This window comes from Carassius auratus, chromosome 2 (genome assembly GCF_003368295.1).
Source record: "Carassius auratus strain Wakin chromosome 2, ASM336829v1, whole genome shotgun sequence".
NCBI lineage: Eukaryota > Metazoa > Chordata > Actinopteri > Cypriniformes > Cyprinidae > Carassius > Carassius auratus.
In genome coordinates, this window is record NC_039244.1 from 14,686,966 (window position 1) to 14,706,567 (window position 19,602).

Consider the following 19,602-nt stretch of genomic DNA (forward strand, 5'->3'; position numbering starts at 1 on the left):
ATAATGTTTCTTCATAATTTTGAGAGAACCTTGCCAGAACGTTAGCCAAATGTCTCATAATGTTCCCTGTTCAGTGGGAACCAGTTAGTCCCACAGTTAGTTCTAAGCTGTGTTTGATTCATTATAAAGATGCAACTCATTAGAATCATTCGTTCAGGATCCAGACTGTATTTTCCGCTGTATGTTTTTCATTTCCTAAAAAGAACAGCTCTTTAAAGTAATTCGTTCTGGAATTGCACTACTCTGACAGTGTTGAACGTTTGGGATTCATTCAAAAGATCCGGCTTGTAAAAATGTAATTTATTGGGGAATCAGAATACACTGGTCACGCTCTCTATTTAGCAGTGTTTTAGTATTTCAGCATATCAGTATTAATTTATCAGCGGATTTTTTGTCTGGTTATTTTCTAACTTTAATACAACAGTAAATAAAAAATGCTATAAGAAATAAGAAAGTAGTAAGGACAAAACCACCACACAGCTAAAAGTGCCAGAAGGAAATATAGTGAGTGAGACATTTAACTTTGATTGAATGGGTACAGCCACCACATTCACAAACTTAGTCCTCCTTAGAGCAGACAAAGTCCCATGATGTTACGGGGAGCCTCTACAGTTGGCACTAGAAGCAGAAGCAGAAGCCAATTATGTTTTAATGCCACCACTAGAGACAAAGAATTGAAAGTGGCCTTGCAGGCTGGCACTGAGCCCTGACTCACACGCTAGATTATTACCCTCACTACCAGCTGAATTACACTGCCATGAGGAGATGCTATTTCCTTACATAGCTAATGCAAACCATTAGCTCCTAATTGAACAATCAGTAGGATGAGTTTCTGCTGGTCATTTTCAAAGCTATAATATCAACCCTGCTAGAAAAACCTGTATATATCTGACGAGGTTTAATTTATGACCATTGGCTTGTCCAAACTGGATGATGAGCCAAATTATCAGATGGCTGAACTGTTTTTGACCTGGACCTTACTGCCGTCTTATCAGAAGACTACAAGTGAACTTGCTTCTATTTTGTATTATTTTTTCCATTACAAATATTATTATCAGCATGGCAATTTGAGTGAAAACAATGAATTTCTGATTTGTTTTCCCTTTGTTTTAATGACAAAGCCAGCTGCTTGAACCCCATGACATGTTTTAAACCTGATGATCATGTTCTCCAGCATTTTGAAAATAATCCAATGAGCATTTGACCATCTGTCCGTCCACATGGTCAGTATTTTGCTTGCCATAAATGTGTGGAAGAATACAGTGCATGTCTGAAAGTTGTACATGGGTTTTAACCACCAAGGCATGCCTTGCTCAATTTATCTTGCTAAAAGCTAGAAGTGTAAAGTAGCCTTTTGTCAGAACTCTTAAAGGCTTAAAGAAAATTTCCTGAGTTAACAGTTTATAGACTCAAGTAGAAGCATAGATTGTTCTCTTTGACAGATTGAATAAACAGTAAACCAGCAACCGTAATCAGAGTGCCAGTGTCTGTTTCACACATTCATAATAATGCATTACCCAAGCACACAATGGGCTTTCAGCAGCTTAAGGCTCTGTGGACTGAGGGCTGGAGAGTGTGTGTCAGGCTGCTAAAAACAGGATTAAAAATCTACTAATCCTCCATTAGTTTTAAATCAATGGTTCATCTGTGATACCTCGACAAGAGTGGCTGTGCACCAATCTAATGACCACAAACATATGGAGAAACCTGCTTCTGACGCTTCATTTTCAGACAGCTTCTTACGGTCCATCTTGCTCCAGTTATTTTCTTCCAAATCCCCCAAAACTTCTGGTTTATAGGAGTAACTTGGCCAAATTTAAGCCAAAACCACAAATAATGCCACAGGAGCCATAATTACATCAAGCCACGGATAGTATCTCATTACTGCATTTATTTTAAGACTGTTCCATGCCTGTTCTGGTTGCAATCTAATGAAAATGAGGTGAAAACATGAAACTTGAAGCTGAACAAAAACATTATTAATGTCAATGTACAACTTAAACGGTTTTTCCTACAGATAATTGGTAGTCGAACCTTGAAAAATGTGAATTACCTTTGTGCCGTTTGTATGAATTGTTTAGGGGTTGTCTCTTTACTCTTTTCAGCAGAGAGATGAAGTCCATCAATGGTGCATAATAGACAGAGGATTGGTATTCCAGGCAAGTGTAATGAGGGTCTCAGACATTAAATTACTTTAGAGACAAGATGCCAACTAGCCTTTTAATCCACTGACAAATGCCTGCCCTGACAAAAGAAATAAAATGTAGACAAAAACAAAGCCTCCAATGTTTCAAAGCAAAGGCCCTGTTTGAATAGGCATGTTTTAATTCAGCTTTGCAACCCAAGTAACACAGTTTACCTTCCCAGAATTTCTTTCAAATCTCTGATCAAAACTAACAGGGAGATGGGATACGTCTTAAAGGGATAGTTCACCCAAAAATGGAAATTCTGTCATTATTTACTCATCCTCATGTCGTTCCAAACCCGTAAGAATTGCTTTCTTATGTTGAACATAAATTGAGATATTTTGAAGATTGCTGGTAATAAAACAGTTGATGGTTCCCATTGACTTCCATAGTTTTTTTTTCCTACTTCAAATCTTCAAAATATTTATGTTCAACATAAGAAAGCAACTCATACGGGTTTGGAATGACATGAGGGTGAGTAAATGATGACAGAATTTTCATTTTTGGGTAAACGATCCCTTTAAGCCTTTGTTTATGAAACGGCACATAAAAACCGCTTAAGTATCGTCTTTTGTGCTCTACAGATGACAGAACTTTCATTTTTGAGAAAACTATCCCCTAACGGCTAAAAATTGTGTGAATACAATTTCAAAACCAAAAGATTAAGAGCAAATGTTCAAAATCAGGTTGAGCTGTCTAGTCTTCCCATGTCCTGGGATTGAGATATAGGTGTAGGTATATCAGGTATATATGTAGGTAAGATCTTTAAAAACACAGACCAAACAATGACAGATGAGAATGTGAGGAATGCCATTTTACCCTGTAACTCACTTTAGCAAAACCTGCTGTGAACTCTCAGACTCGTCACTCCTCCAGCTGTTCAGCATCCCGTCACTCACTAACCTCTAAACAACGTCAAGCAGGAATGTGTTTCTGCACACCTCTATAATACACGACGACGCTGCTCATGTGGCCCGTACAAGCATTATTAATTGCACAGCTGTCAGCTCTGGGACTGATTAGTTGTTCCTCTTACAAAAGCTTCCTGCTGTTGAACTTTAAGACCTTTGTTCAGAAATACTTCATAGTCTGCTTCTGAATAATCAAATCTGATCTCAAGGTTACGCTATGCTCACAGAACGAACTCTTTTTGAAAACACCAAGTGGAAAAATGGCCAAAAAAAGAAGGGTTTGGAAGGAATCACGCTTACAAAGTTGTGTTTCATCTCAGGAGTGTTCCAGGGGTAATTGCTCGCAAATATGCCTAATCCAGATTGGTGCTTATCTTAAGACAGGACCCTTTAACCATAATCTCATTCCAAATCTTCTACCTTTTGAAGGATGAAAATGAGATGTTTGGAGTTGGGGCTAGCTTCTATGTTTTGAGCAGACTCCAAAGGGTCTGGAGTGAGGGTGAACAGGAGGTCAGACCCACTCACTCATGTTGTTTACTTATGCACAGATGACTGCACAGCTATCAGGGGAATCACTGCTAGCCAAAACGAAACATTCGGCTCCAGCAGTTGTGTTAAACACGCAGTGCAGATTTCAAAACTGCAAATGCCACATCAATCAAAGTTGCAAGTTTGGAATATAATCCATCTTATTCACATTACATTGAAAAACCCTCCAGATATTTTCTTTCCACCCCACGTCTACCTGATAGCAGAGTATGTGAGGGGAGCAACAGCAATTTCTCCACCTAGTTTCAAGCATCCAGTGACCGGTCCACTCCAAGTGTGCAATTTTATTATTATTGGTGAGAAAGGCCCCACTCCAAGTATATTTCATAGCAATACTGTTACTACTCCACTGTGTGTGTGTGTGTGTGTTCTATTGAGAAATAAATTGAGAATGTCTTTTAATGTCCAATTTTTGAATTTGAATTTGAAGCAGAATTAAATTAAATTTAAAGAAAGATAAAAAAAAAAAAAGTGTAGGTCTTGTATAGATCATATTTAATCATATACAGTGGGTACGGAAAGTATTCAGACCCCCTTAAATTTTTGGCTCTTTTATATTGCAGCCATTTGCTAAAATCATTCAGTAAATTTGTTTCCCTGATTAATGTACACACAACACCCCATATTGACGGAAAAACACAGAGTTGTTGACTTTTTGCACATTTATTAAAAAAGAAAAACTGAAATATCACATGGTCCTAAGTATTCCGACCCTTTGCTCAGTATTTAGAAGAAGCACCCTTTTGATCTAATACAGCCTTGAATCTTTTGGGAAAGATGCCCAGTTTTTCACACCTGGATTTGGGGATCCTCTGCCATTCCTCCTTGCAGATCCTCTCCAGTTCTGAAAGATTGGACGGTAAACGTTGGTGGACAGCCATTTGCAGGTCTCTCCAGAGATGCTCAATTGGGTTTAAGTCAGGGCTCTGGCTAGGCCATTCAAGAACAGTCACGGAGTTGTTGTGAAGCCACTCCTTCGTTATTTTAGCTGTGTGCTTAGGGTCATTGTCTTGTTTGAAGGTAAAACTTCGGCCCAGTCTGAGGTCCTGAGAACGCTGGAGAAGGTTTTCGTCCAGGATATCCCTGTCCTTGACCGCATTCATCTTTCCCTCGATTGCAACCAGTCGTCCTGTCCCTGCAGCTTAAAACACCCCCACAGAATGATGCTGCCACCACCATGCTTCACCGTTGGGACTGTATCGGACAGGTGATGAGCAATGTCTGGTTTTCTCCACACATACCGCTTAGAATTATGGCCAAAATGTTCTTGGTCTCATCAGACCAGTGAATCCTTCAGGTGTTTTTAAGTAAACTTCAAGCCCCTTTCATGTGTCTTGCACTGAGGAGAGGCTTCCGTCGGGCCACTCTGCTATAAAGCCCCGACTGGTGGAGTGCTGCTGTGATAGTTGACTTTCTCCAATTTTCTCCCATCTCCCGACTGCATCTCTGAAGCTCAGTCACAGTGATCTTTGGGTTCTCCTTTACCTCTCTCACCAAGGTTTTTCTCCCCCGATAGCTCAGTTTGGCCAGACGGCCAGCTCTAGGAAGGGTTCTGGTCGTCCCAAACGTCTTCCATTTAAGGATTATAGAGGCCACTGTGCTCTTAGGAACCTTAAATGCAGCAGAAATGTTTTTGTAACCATGGCCAGATCTGTGTCTTGCCACAATTCTGTCTCTGAGCTCTTCAGGCAGTTCCTTTGACCTCATGATACTCATTTGCTCTGAAATGCACTGTGAGCTGTATATAACAAAGAGTAAAAAATTTAAGGGGGTCTGAATACTTTCCGTACCCACTATATGATACAATGTGTCTATATAGATAGATAGACAGACAGACAGACAGACAGACAGACAGACAGACAGATAGACAGACAGTCAGACAGATAGATCTGTTCTTGAATAGATTAGATCCCTAAAGTTGCAAAGACTAAAGTCTAAAATCCAAAGAGATATTCTTTATAAAAGTTAAGACTCCTCCACACCCTCCTAAAAACCTCGTTTAAACACGCCCCCCACATGTCTACTTCACTGTGTGGGAAGATTTGCATAACGGCACACCAATGTTCACGCAAAGAAAGAATGTGTAACTTTATTGTTGCTGTCACAGATTCCACCATGTTGTGAAGAGGCAGCAGGGGCGGACTGGCCATCTGTGTGATCTGGAGAATCACAGAACGGCCGGTACTCCAGGACGGCTGGTGGGCCGGCCCACCACCCGCCAAGCATGCAGTCATCACCTGTTTTTTTTTTTTTGCCCACTAATCTGTTTTACACTCCAGTACTGTAGGTGGCAGCAATGCACCTTTAACTCTGATGCCAGCTGCACTGGCCGTGGCCGCCAAGTAAGAAGTGGAAGAGTAGGAAGAAACGAACAACAAAGACGTTAACGTTAGATAGAAGAATAGAATCAAACAAACAAACAATATGCATAACGCGGCCGCGAGTAAAAAACTGAAGCCGCTAAATGTCCCAAACGAACTGAAATATATAGCAAAATTTTCCAGCAGCAGCACCTGGCAGTTAAATATTAGCAGCAGTGAAGAAGTGAGCCAGACAACTATGCAGCAACATGCCACCAGTGATGATGATGAGGGACAGAAAGATGAGTGGATGAGCGGGTTCCACAGGCAGATCCAGATCCAAGTATGGAACATGAGAGGAGAAAGAGAGTTACTTGCTAGAGATGATGTTAAGAACTGATATTCAGGTTGCTAGGTTTTTAATGATTACAGTAGTTAAAACAGCTAAACTTCAACATTTTAGCTGTATAATGACACATGCAGTAGCTAATATTAAAAAATATGTTGTGCTTTTACTTTTAAAAATGTTGATAACATTACAGTTAATGCTTAAAATTGTTTTCATATAGCTGGTTTCCAATTTTGAATACATAAGTTACATTTGTAATGGTGTATTTTCATTTAAATGTGGTATTATTATATGTGCAGTAAGATTAATTACTGCATAAATTAAGATTATTAAGTAATAAATTTGGTAACACTTTAGAATAAGGTTCCATTAGTTAATGTTAGTTAATGTATTAATTAACATGAACAAACAATGAATAATACATTTATTACTGTATTTATTCACCTTCGTTAATGTTAGTTAATGAAAATACAGTTATTCATTGTTAGTTCATGGTAATTCACAGTGCATTAACTAATGTTAACAAGCACAACTTTTGATTTAAATAATGCATTAGTAAATGTTGAAATTAACATGAACTAAGACTTATAAATGCTGTAGAAGGATGGTTCTTGCTTAGTTCATGTTAAAGAAAGTTAACTAACATTAACTAATGGAAACTTATTCTTAAGTGTTACCAATAATTCATTTCAAGACAGCATGGAATATACCCTTTCATTTATTTTTTTTAATCCATTCCATTGTTTGTTTATTCAGGTTGAGCTTACACCAAAAGCAGAGAAAGACACCCACTCCAGCTCAACATCTAGTCAACATCAGTGCTATTGCTATAATTTTGGATGGTATGGTATCATGAGCCACAATTAAAGTCTTGTGACACTCATGCCAGGCGTTATTGTTGTTGTTGTCCAGTTTACGCGCGCCGATTGCTTTGGGCCGGGCCTAGTCAAAGTCCAGGGCCGTTTTTCAGTCCCAGTCCGTCCCTGAGAGGCAGTGTGTTTCATTGCGAAAGCAAAAATACTTTGTTTGGTCTTCCAAAAGAGTGGCTTTGTCTCATCGCGCTGGTGTTCTGATGATCTGTGCTACCCTGTGAGATTTTGCTACCTCCCATTAAAACATACGGTAGCATAATTCCGAAGCAAAACCTTTTATTATCATGTACACCTACCAGTAGGATAAGTACAATGTTGGTAGCATAATCTGATCGGTAGCGTTATTTGTTAGAACAGCAGGACACACGGCATAACAATATGTTAAGGGGCGTAACATTTCCGCCATAAGCTTGAGGTATTCAGCCAATCACAACGCACTGGATAGCTGGCCAATCAGAGCACACCTTGCTTTTCAGACCGAGTAGCTTTGTAAAAATCAATGCGTTTCAGAAAGGCAGGCATAGAGGAGAAACAATAATGTACAGTATGTGGAAAATAATGTGTTTTTTGAAGTAAGATGAGAGGGTCGGAATGATTTCTGAAGGATCAAGTGACACTAAAGACTGGAGTAATAGCTGCTGAAAATTCAACTTTGCCAACACAGGAATAAATTAAATTAAAATATGTATATACATAATAAAACAGTTTTTATGAGTTTTTGTGAGCATAACAGCTTTCTTTCAAAAACATAAAAATACCTCATTCTCTCGCTCTCTTCTCTCTATAAACTTTTCAAAAGCATCCACAACCCATTTTCTTCACAAATCGTATTTAACTATATAAACTCTCTCTCTTTATCTACACACACACACACACACACACACATATATATATCTCAGTGCAGTTCACATACTCTGCGTGCAGTTCAGTCTCACAACCTAATCTCCCATTCTTACAATTCAGTGTTTTAGTTAAAAGAAACAAAATGTAATGTCTTCAGATGTGTCTCTGATGTGTCTTTGACACCAAGTGTGACCTCTGGCAGCAGACAGTAATCTGATCTCACATCGCAACCCCGGGAACTTGCAACATTGTGGAGGCGGGGGCCAGAGACCATTGCTGCAGGACTTCGATTCAGCCAAACTTGCTTTCTTAAGTGTCAGAACTATTAAGCTCAAACGTCATGCCAAGGAATGAAATAATCTTAAATGTATAAGTACTAGGGTACATGACAGCAGAGACGGATCTTTCCATCTGCAGCGGCAGCATTTGACTCGTTCAGAGGTTGTTGACAGACCTGGCACTCCTGCGCTTGGCTCATCTGTCAGTCTAAACCACAGTTCCTGACAGACGCTGGTCCTGCATAGGTCTCAGCTGTGCCCCTTCCAGCTTCCAGAGGGGCATCTTGTTTTGATTAAAATGCCTTTGGAGCTTCTCATGCGAGATTCTGGGGCTCTGCAGCGCTTGTGCGTTTTAAGAGCAGCTGTGCTCATGCACTACCAGCGAGCACATGGACTAATCACTCACGTTACCCCTCTTTATTCTGACACTAAACTGTATATTAATAAGCAATTTACAGGTGTTCGCAGTATCTTTCATGTTAAAAACTAGATAAAAATGGTGGGAGCAAAAATTTTGCACAGTTCAAATGTTGTTCAAAAGTTCACCTTCTTAAGCCGTATCAGGTATCAAAGTGTTAGGTGCTGAAAAACATGTTTCCGGCATGAGCATACAATTTGTGTTTCGTTTGTTTATTTTATTCCGTGCATAACAGTATAATGAGAAGTCAAACCACTGCATCTTTTTGATGTTTTCACTCTCTAATTATCATATTAAAAAGAAGTGAAGTAACTGTGTCACTATAAATATTGTTCTAGAAATATTCCTTCTTATGGGTCCAGGACTCATCTTACTTAATCAAAAACATCATAAAGGAAATATTCAAACATCTGGTGTTCAAACCAGGGCTTTGCCACAGTAAAAGAGGCGAAGGAAAGGCATTTCATGTTCCTAACCAGTCTGCCCTGTTCTCATTCGCTCCCCTCCCCAGTTTGGAGAGTCTGGCTGGTGATGCATAAAGCAGAGAGGATCTGGAGAAACAGTCTGAAGCCTGATCACCCTCATCCTGGCCTGGGCCCCCTTACACAAATTAACCACATGTACACACTGCCTGCACACAAATTTCTACATTAGCAGATGACGTCCGGAGAAAATTAAATACAAGAAACTGTGTGCACAGCAAAGACAATGAAACATTTTTTGTGAGTCATTTTTTTTTTTTGTGAGTTGTTCCACAAGATCATGGAGATGAAGTTTCTACACAAATATGTCTTTCAATGGATCTTTTGGCAAAGAATTAACAGATTTAGTAAAATCTAAGAAACTAGTCATACTGACTTGTGATTGGCTAGCCCACGAAGCAACCAAATCTCACAGTGGCTGTCAGATGCCAGGCTGAACGCAAACAATCCCTCTGCCTTATGAAAAGCAGCCAAAACATTTGGCCTCAAAGCTCATTATTCATAGATTCTTATTAGTGCTATGCTGATCTAATTTCTAAAACCTAAAAGAGCTAATATGCAATCTGGGCTGCGCATTTCATGGCTAAATGGAAACATACTGTTAATCCAGAAAAAGACTGGAGTACTTCTACAGAGTTCCTGTCACCGTCTTGACGAAATATTACAGGTTATCTGTCTTCCACCGACCTGTTCCATACATCAAATGGGACTTAAAATTGCCCTTACCTAAAATAACATTTGTTCATCCAAAAATCAAAATTGTGTCATTTACTCAACCTCGATTCCTTCCAAACCTACTGAATATTTCTTCTGTGGAGCATAAAAGAAGATATTTTGAGAAATGTTGCAAGGTATTATTTTGGCAATGGTAACTAAAACTATTTTTTTAAATATCTTTATTTGAGCTCCACAGATGCCAGAGAGTCATACATAGGAACAGGATAAATGATTAGAGGATTTTCATTTGTGAATAAATTATCTGCTTCCCAAAGGGAAGATCTCTAACCACACATTTTTATAGAAAAATACTGTACATTTTACTCATATTTCAATTCTCCAACTAACCAACCAGTCCATTTAAAAGAATTCCAATATTATTTCACATTCATACTGGAGATTATGCTTCTATAAAGCAGCTCCTGGCCTCCTAAAAGGAAGTAATGACCTCACCAGGGTAGTTAGGCCACAATGGAAATAACTGCCTACTGATTTCCTGTTCTCTCTACTGTTTCCCATTACAGGAAACAACCGTGAGAGACAAAGGTCTCTGTGCTCCAAGAGGAGACATTGTGCATTCCACATATATCAGTTATGCAGAATGACAAATGCTGATGATTCTCCTTTCTGTCATTTTTCCTGGAAATTACTATTACACAAAAGACTTTAGATAAGCCATTATTGAGCACAGTTTTCATGCTACCACACCTACATTCCCATAATGGTGGTTCTGAAGTAAAAGATGGCAGACTGGGTATCTACATAAATGCCACACCAAAGGACCACCCCATCAAACTGGTCCAGCGGGGGTCTTGTTTATTCTTTCACCATATACTGTAAGCGAAGCATCCTACTCCTTCACATAACTACATGTCACTAATCAGGGGTGTGCTGTGGTCACTGTAATCATCCTGTCATTTGGCATGAACGCCAAGTCTTTTGAAGAGTTTACAAGAGTTTAAAGCAGCTGGCCCAGAATCAAATCTGATTTTAGGCTCTTTATGAGTGGTCAGTGGCTCATTTGAAAATCTGTCTTTAAATAAATGAAACAAACAGAAAAAACACAGCTAAGCTACTTAACACAAATTAATCACATTAATTATGATAAATTAGTACTGTATTGACAACTGATATTAGATTTTTTTGTTTTCAGTTATCTGCATCAGTCAATATTAGATATTTAATAGTTTATTTGTATGTATCATTTATTTTGACACCTTTTCCATTATATAATGCTTATTTTAAGATAATCTTTAAAAATACCAGTAATTTAATACATAAAGTAATAATACAATAATATAAAAAAATCTAAGGATTTAAGGATAGTAAAAACATATGCATAAAATTGCTGAAATTAATGAATATTCATTTCATATAACAATATTAAACTATATAATTTGAAAATGAATAAATATGAAAAAAAAATTAACTTGATAAGAATAAATCTGTCAAATAAAACTGGATATTGCACAGCATGGTTTAAAATCAAGGATTTAAATGTTGTCAATCATGGGTGTCCAGTGACAGATCTTACCAGTCTGTATCCAATTCCACAAATAATAATTCTATAAGAATTCCACTAAAAACCACCAATGATGATAAAAGTGTAAAGCAAATATCAAAATGATTATCTGTTTTTAAAGCAGGACATTATAATGTAAGACCTAAATTCAGTCAATTAATTTTTTTTTTATTTTTATTTACAGTTTTTAGACATTATGGTGTATAATTGTGATATAATTAATATAGAAAAAAAGGACCCACTTTATATTAAGTGCCCTTAACTGCTAATTAATAATTTAGTACAATGTACTTATTGTGTACATACATGTTTTTACAATGTACTTATATTTAAAAAAAAACACTACATGTAAATACATACTGTATTTAATTTCTGTAATTACATTTATAATTACACTGTTGACCCATACTTTACACCTTAACCCACCCTTAAACTTACCCATAACTCCAACCCTCTCCCTAACCTTACCCCTATCCCACCTCAATAGCAGCAAAAGTGTTTTACAATACAATATGAACACAATAAGTACATTGTACTTATTTGTTTATGTAAGTACATAGTAGTTTAGGCCACCTAATATAAAGTGGGACCGAAAAAAATATAGCATTGTTTCAGTAGGCCTAAGTGAAAATAATTATCAATTATAAATATCATACTAGCCTTAATTTTAATATCTGTGTGCATCCCTATTGATTTTTAGTCCATGGCGCTTTAGCCTGCAAGAAATGAGCCTGGTCTTATGAAAATGTATATCAACAGCACGATTTTCTGTTTCTATTTGGCGTGCTATTTTTACGCAGAAATTGACTTTGGTATGCATGTGATATGCATGTGTTTGACTTGCATATAATACTCAGTTTTTGCGTGCATATGATCTGCAGTTTGGTGAATATACAATACGCATCTACCCCACAGCCCTAAACCTAACCAATGCGTATCATGAACACCAAAATAATTTTTTCGTATAAATAGTTAGCCAAAAAGAAACAGAAAATTGTGCTACTGAAATATACTTTCATGAGATCAGCCTAAAGAAATACCATGTGCATATCTGCCTTTATATTATTAATGCACTATATGGGGAAAAATAGCAGTAGGAGAATGACTCAAATATTGAAAACCTGCAGCATTACCAAACCTCTGTCAGTCTTGGAAAGGCTTAAGCTCTGTGGAAAGAAAAACAATGTGTGGTTGAGTATGGGAATCTTTAAATGCCGATCTCTGCCAAGTCTCTACAGACATCAAATGCATTTCCTCTCTTAAAAGTATACTGTTGAATCTCTGCAGCAGTGAAAACAGGCAGACAAAGAAAATACACCTACAACCTAAAGCCCAAAGCCTGGGATAAATCAGCCCCTGCTCTCCTGCTGCAGGTCCCTCTCTCCTCAGCTGAGGCCAAACTCTCCTCCTCACAGAGCTTTGTCATGACACTCTGGGCTAAACTTCACCTTATACATCCAGAGGTAAAAACAAAACAGCAGTCCAAATCCATATCGTTTTGTTAAACAGGGAAACCTTGTGTTGGGAAGGATTGTAACACAGACACCTGTGAAACATTTCCCTTGAAAAACAATCACTTCCTTTTGCTGCTGAGCAGTTTTCAACACCACAGGTACTTCGGTAAAACCAACTAGTGGGAAAGGTTGCCAAATGGAGAAATACATTTTTCAATAGTCATTCATAGTGTCTGAGATGTTTCAAAACCTAGTGAGCTTCTACACAAAGCGTACATAGTGATCTCACTTCTATGGCCGAATACTCCACTAAGCATAAATATACATGACATACACTTTCAGGAAAAATAGTTTGTTTTTACTTAAAACCTTTTTGCACTTTTATTTTGATCGCCAATAAAGACATTTACAAAGGATTTAGATTTCCTATTAATAGTGAACTTTTGAATTTTTTATTCATTAAAGAGTCCTGAAAAATGTATAATAGGTTCCACAAAAATATTAAGCAGCACAACTGTTTTCAACACTGATGATAACAATAGGAAATGTTTCTTGAGCAGCAAATCAGCACTTTAGACTGATTTCCGAAGGATCATGTGACACTGAAGACTGCTGAAAATTCAGCTTTGCATCACAGGAGTAAATTACATTTTAATTTGAATCTATTCAAATAGAAAACAATTATTTTAAATTATAATAATTAAGACTTTGTTGAAAACATATAAAATCTTTCTAACCCCAATTGTGCAAGTGCAAACTGCCTTCTTAATAAAAGAAACTTGCAAATCTGCATTATAATTATTTTCAGCATAATTTTAGGGGACAATGATGAAGCTCAAATTTATCCTTAAAATGCAAGTCACCTTGTAATGACCTGTGGGACAGTGCTGAAATAACATGGCCTTTCAGAGATTTTACAACGTATTTTTATAGTCTAAACATTTTTTTCCAAGTTCAGAACTCACAATGGGCTTTGCAGGATAATGAAGTCACAAAAACTTATATAAGCGGCTAAGCAACAACTCTCTCAGATCTTGTTTTATCCATGCCATTAATCCAGTTCTGGACTCGTAAATCTGGCTGGCCTTCTCATGGAAGAGCCGCGGATGAGTTCAAAAGACTGTTTTATCTCTTTCCCACCACAGCTCAAAGCTTAAATGATTATTCGGCATACACTTATGAAGGCCATCTTCCGGGTGGAACCTCACAAATCCTATCGTGTTGCACCGCATACTTCCTTACCAATGACTTCTCTCCAACACCCACTCCGTGTCATGCCAAAGACAATTTGTCCAGACCAGGCCATCCAGAGCTCAGATAATAAAACTTGGACTTGAACTAGAGTCTCGCAGAAGAAGTGCAAACTGAACTACTCTACTAAGTTTAAATCAGGTGCTTTGTACCTCTAGAGCAAAGGCAGGAAATCTAAAGCATAGCAGGACCTGAACTGACCCAGCAACAGCTGTGAAACTGTTGGCCATAGACTGCGATTTTTCATGTCTGTAATGAAAGATCTGCTTGATCTGACAGTCACACCCAACTTTCATCTTCATTCCATTTTCAGTGTTTCCAATTCAGTGTATTCTCCATAATCGTTCCATTCATTCATACTAGATATGGAGTCACTGGACACACTAACTGGACAATCACTTTTAAAATAATTGAACAGAGAACGCATTAATAGAAAATGATTTTTTTGCATTGCTTTATCTGTGAGTCACAACCACTTATTCTGCTCAGGAAAAAGCATGCAATAGTTCATTTCCATTTATATATATATATACAAAGAACCATATGTACCTGTGTATTGTTAAGAGTACCAACAATCTCGCTCTAGTGTTCTACAAAGCAAATCTTTACAGAATTAATTCTCAGCAGAGTGAAGATTTGATATAAATCCCATCTACAGAGCAATGAAGCTGCCTGGCAATGAATGCAGAAAGAAAACATGTCACTTTATATCTGTTTTATGCCTCATTCAAATCGCATGTCAACAGATTATTTAAAATTTTTAGTGTAAATAATTTTTCTTTATTAATGGTCAAGGAATGTTAATTTATTTTCTAACAACATTGGATTTGCAAATGGACTCATTAGATAGCAGTTCACTTAAATATTTCCAAAGCAATAGATCTAATGTTGACAAATGGAGACCTACAGAGACCTTTTAATGTCTTATTCAGGTTTTAAAATCCTAACTAGAATCTAACTCTTTCCATAAACTCCCAAGTTTCCAGGTATGGAAACTAAACCACAAATCCACCTTTTTCAAATTTAAATGCACACTTGAGTCTTACTGAAACATTTGATGTAAACCTGGAAAAACAAACTCCTCATATTTATGATAGCGCTGCATGCATCAACAGTCCTTCAAATCAAAAGATATTATCTGCAGTATCAGTCAGTGTGTACAGAGTGTAGCCAGCAGCCACATAAGCAACCACATTAAAGAGATTAATATATATGCAAGTACGAGGGTGTGTGTGTGTGTGTGTGACCCCGAGACACCTCTTCGACATGGAAAAGTATCTCTCACCATGAACTTCAACTCAACCCTGACTCCTCTCTCCTCAGCACGCACGAGATCAGATTTCTGCATGAAAAGAAGACTAAGATGACCCGCACTTTGCACAGCAACATAAACCCTTCTTTATCAGATCACTTTAGAGTACAAGACAGCCTTAATAGTTGTTCCCACGTGTGATAGTTAAACACCACGTGATCTGTTACAGTGACCTTCCCTTTCCTATTACAGGTATACTACCACTTAGGCTGTATGGCTCGATGTATATGACTTTCTTCTATCAGACAAATCCAGTCAGAGTTATATTAAAAGCTTGATCTTTCAAGCTGTTTAATGCCTCCCAGCAGGTGTTGCATACATCAGTCAAAAAGAAGTAAAATAAAAAGCACCCATCCATAAAAAAGGGCCTCACACAATTGGAACAAAGGCCTCCTATGGCAAATTGATGTGTTTTTGTAAGAAAAATATGCATATTCAAAACGTAATAAGCACTTTTGTACATGGAAGCAGCTCTGGGTGGATGACGTATGGAGGTAGGCTTTCACATGCGCCTCTCCGAAGTGACAAAGAGACTCACCGGCACATGTGCAACGCCAACCTCATTCATCATCCTCCTGGAGCTGCTTCCGTGTACAAAAGTGAGCTAGTGGATGCGTCAGAAAGAAGAAAGTCATATACACCTGCCACAGGGGGAGTAAAAAACAGCCTAATTTTTATTTTTGGGTGAACAAAACCTTTAAGATGCATTTTTGATCCAAAGCTTTATGCAGTTTAAATGGGGTCTGAAAGGTTTTGAGCTTGTCCACTTTCAGTCACTTCCAGAGGTAGCCGAAAATGCATTCCACCGGATTGCTTTCGTTGTATAAACGCTCATGTGGTTGAACGCACTCGAAACAGCCACTAAGACTGCCATTACGGTACATGTTGTTGAAGTGCACTAGTCAGACAGATTTAAACTTAGCCTGCTGAAATCGTAAGTTAATAAAAGCTGCTGTTCTCTGTATCATTTATCGTGTCCCCTTTTGCATTCTTATGTAAATTGATCACAAACTCAGCCTGCAAAAAAATCAGGAGAGAAATGGTCAAAAGTTGATATTAATACACCATGTATAAACGGAAATGTGTCTCCCTTGACTACTTGTGATCCGATCACCCAAACATATCTTGATAAACAGGACCTTGTTATGGTTGTTACTAACTGCATCATAAAAATTATTTTAATATTAAATAAAATTAATGTTATTATTTTGGTTGTCCTGCACCTAACTGCCTAACTGCGCTACAAGTGAAATATCACAAATTATTTACTATATGATTTACTAAATTAGTTTGCGAACCTTGAGGCAACAAGGATCTTGCTTTGTGGGCCCTGCTCAAGAGCTTTCCAAATTGAAGACATGCACAACACAAAGTGTTCCTTCATTTGTTTACATAGACCGACTGATATATGAATATGAAGCTAATAAAATGTCTACCACTCTCAACTTTCCAACATTGTATTGAACAATTTTCTAATCTAATAAAGACTACTCCTCCTTTGGGGAGTGAGTCTGCCCTCCCTTCAAACCCACAGTCAAGGAGAGTGAATTCCACTGGCCTGACGTACGTTTTTACTTTCACAGTCTTTCATACATGAATTCAAAACTATTTCGAGCTTAGTAAGAGCCTTAGTGTAATGTCTAGGGAGAAAAGTATTGAAGGGATGGAAATCATAGACTTGGATGAATGTTTCAAACACCAATTTCAAGGTCCGAACTGAAGAATGGAAGATATTTGACGTGATGTATAACATCTGTCATCGCTAATAAGTTAACAAACTGTTACAAAAATAAGGGAAGTCTACGGTGAACAATTCAGATGTAAGAGAACTACATTCCCATCAGCTCATTTAATTAAAAACAGCTGAACATGCCCTGCTTTGGAATAACCTTGACGTATAATTTAAAACAAACTTCTTCTGATAAATCAGCTTGGTCTTAGCCGAAATCAAGAGTATCCTCCAAATGTACTACGAACCGTGCAGCCTCGTGAAAAGCTCCTTGGGTCATCTTTAAGAGTTGTAGTTTACAGCTCGGGGATTAAAACAGAGAACATATGTTTCTTAAAGATGTAGCTAGCAAGGGGCTAATGATTACTTCCAGCAGGACTAGCAAAGCATGCTAAGCTAATTACATCTTATACAGATTTTGTCCATGCTCTCGTCTGGTCTGGCTACATACTTTAAAACAAGAGTTTTGCATGTATAGCTACAGTAGATTTATAACTTCTTTAGAAGATTTATACATATTGTGTCAGTATCATTGTACAGCACAAGATTGTACAATTTAGGAATGCTCTGTAATGTTTTTTAAAAGAAATATTGTATTCTCACCAAGACTGCATTTATTTGACAGAAAATTCAGTAAAAACTGTAATATTGTGAAATATGTTTAATATATTATGTATAACCGCAATTTGAAATAACTGTATTTCTATTTACATTACATTATATACATATATACATTTTAATATGCTGATTTGCTGCTCAAGAAACATTTTTTATGATCAATGTTGAAAACAGTTGTATCACAAAACTGATACTTTTTCACAATTCTTTGATGAATAGAAAAATTCAAAGGAACATCATTTATTTGAAATAAATATTTTTGTAATTATGTAAAGGCCTTTATCGTCACTTTTGATAAATTAAATGAATCCTTGCTGAATAATAATAATAATAATTTCTTTAAAATAAAAAAAATAAACACTTATTTCAGACTTCTGAATGGTACTGTATCATGAGGTAAGCATTTAAGTATATGGAGGAACCATTAACATGGTACTTTTTTGCAACTGATCATTCTTTCAATTGAAAAAAAGCGGTAGGCCTATTCTTCATCCATAGCTAAGATAACTTTAAAAACCAGGGAGGTCTTATAGGGTTAAATGGGCAGCATTCCTAATAGCATTATTCAATAATAGTAATATTAATAATAATCTTTTTTGTTGTTGATATTATTGTTATTGTTGTTATAACTGACTATTACTATGCAGCCTAATAATAATAGCAACCCATGAGTGAGTTCAAAAGTTCGTTGTGCTCAGATTGGTTTGAAATGCTGTGCTACATGCCAGTTAAAGTAACTGATCTTTGAAAGTGTAAAACTGAAATGCTCACTCTAACACATTCAATCACAATAAAACACAGCACAGCGCAAGCATCAGGACTCAAGCTCCTGTGAGGTTATCAGGGAGGAAGTGCTGGTAGGAAAGGGTGCTCTCTCATCACAATACTATCTGACAGCTCTGAAGCTGCTCTGCCCACTTCTCCTCAGTCAAACAGCCCCATGACTTACTACTAACAGTGGCAAGTTTAGTTCTCGGTTTGATACACCGTGAGGCTAGATGACTCAGTGTGGAGCAAATGAGTGGCTAGGCTTTTCCATCCCAGCAGTGGCAAACAATGAAGAGCCACAGATACACATTAAAATGAAATAACTCAAGACACAAAAACGCCTCGCTAGCACTCTAAACTAAAAAAAGGGACTCCCAAGTTTGTCCACAATACATTTCATAAACTACCCTTGTAAAATGCAAACATGTGGAGACTAAATGACCAGCCACAATTCATGTGGGTTTAGTTTCAAGCTTTGAATAAACAGGGTTTGCTAATTTGGTTCTGTCGTTTTATTTTAAACTTCCCTATAAGCTGTAAATGTCACGTGTAATATTACTTTGAAAGGAGAACTGTGTCATTTTTCATGTTAAAATATTTTCTCCTATCCAACTTTAATAGCTTCAATATGTCCAGTGCAGTAACATTAACTAGGCTTACAAACATTAAAAGAGACTTTGAAAGGGATAATTCACCCAAAAATGATGTGTTTCCCATCCTGTATGACTTTCTTTCTTCTGCAAAACCATGATATGATAATAGAATGGTGTTCATATCACTAGAGTACACTGTTGTTTTGGACCCCACTGACTTTTATTATATAGATAAACCAGTGAAAACATTCTTCAGAATATCTTTTATTTTCTGCAGAAGAGAGGAAGTCATATATAAGTATCTGAATAATGACAGGATTTACAGTTGGGCTCGAAAGTTTGGGCACCCATTGCAGAATCTTTGAAAATATGAGTAATTTTCAAAAAATAAGAGAGATCATACTTAAAGCATGTTAAGGGTGCCCAAACTTTCGAGCCCCATTGTAC

The 19,602-nt window shown here is 37.3% G+C and overlaps 1 protein-coding gene across 3 annotated transcripts in view; it reads right to left on the minus strand.

The window, feature by feature from the left end:
- Positions 1 to 19,602, minus strand: part of fbxl7 (F-box and leucine-rich repeat protein 7) — a 31,936-nt gene that overhangs the window by 8,475 nt on the left and 3,859 nt on the right. The gene's annotated exons all lie outside the window — the stretch shown is intronic.